The sequence below is a fragment of the Arachis duranensis genome, chromosome 1, assembly GCF_000817695.3.
Source record: "Arachis duranensis cultivar V14167 chromosome 1, aradu.V14167.gnm2.J7QH, whole genome shotgun sequence".
NCBI classification, from domain to species: domain Eukaryota; kingdom Viridiplantae; phylum Streptophyta; class Magnoliopsida; order Fabales; family Fabaceae; genus Arachis; species Arachis duranensis.
The window spans coordinates 56,661,832-56,662,899 of NC_029772.3; the positions used below are offsets into that span (position 1 = coordinate 56,661,832).

General features: G+C 39.8%; 1 non-coding gene across 1 annotated transcript; it reads right to left on the reverse strand.

The window, feature by feature from the left end:
- Positions 1-599: 599 nt before the first annotated feature.
- Positions 600-703, reverse strand: LOC127742855 (small nucleolar RNA R71). Its single transcript, XR_008004228.1, has one exon. It is a non-coding gene; the product is annotated as a small nucleolar RNA R71 (small nucleolar RNA).
- Between the last annotated feature and the right edge of the window lie 365 nt (positions 704-1,068).

Consider the following 1,068-nt stretch of genomic DNA (forward strand, 5'->3'; position numbering starts at 1 on the left):
AAGGAACCTCTTTACTGTGACATAGAGGATTTCTCTTCTTTTTCTGTTCTCTTCTCTTTCATATGAGCAGGAATAAGGAAAAAGGCATTCTTGTTAAAGCTGATCCAGAACCTGAAAGGACTCTGAAGAGGAAACTAAGAGAAGCTAAATTACAACAATCCAGAGACAACCTTGCTAAAATTTTCGAACAAGAAAAGGAGATGGCAGCCAAACCCAATAACAATAATGCAAGAAGGATGCTTGGTGATTATAATGTACCTACTTCCAAGTTTGATGGAAGGAGCATATCAATTCCTGCCATTGGAGCAGACAATTTTGAGTTGAAACCTCAATTAGTTGCTCTAATGCAACAAAACTGCAAGTTTCATGGACTTTCATTAGAAGATCCCTACCAGTTCTTAACTGAGTTCTTGCAGATCTGTGAGACTGTTAAGACTAATGGAGTAGATCCTGAAGTCTACAGGCTCATGCTTTTCCCTTTTGCTGTAAGAGACAGAGCTAGAGCATGGTTAGACTGTCAACCTAAAGATAGCCTGGACTACTGGGATAAGCTGGTCACAGCCTTCTTGGCTAAGTTCTTTCCTCCTCAAAAGATGAGCAAGCTTAGAGTGGATGTTCAGACCTTCAAACAAAAAGATGGTGAATCCCTCTATGAAGCTTGGGAAAGATACAAGCAGATGACCAAAAGATGTCCTTCTGACATGTTTTCAGAATGAACCATGATAGATATATTCTATTATGGTCTATCTGAGTTCTCTAAGATGTCACTGGACCATTCTGCAGGTGGATCCATTCATCTAAAGAAAACGCATGTAGAGACTCAAGAACTTATTGACATGGTTGCAAATAACCAGTTCATGTACACTTCTGAGAGGAATTCCGTGAATAATGAGATGCCTCAAAGGAAGGGAGTTCTTGAAATTGATGCTCTGAATGCCATATTGGCTCAGAACAAAATGTTGACTCAGCAAGTCAACATGATTTCTCAAACTCTGAACGGATGGCAAAATGCATCCAACAGTACTAAAGAGGCATCTTCTGAAGAAGAAGCTTATGATCCTGAGAACC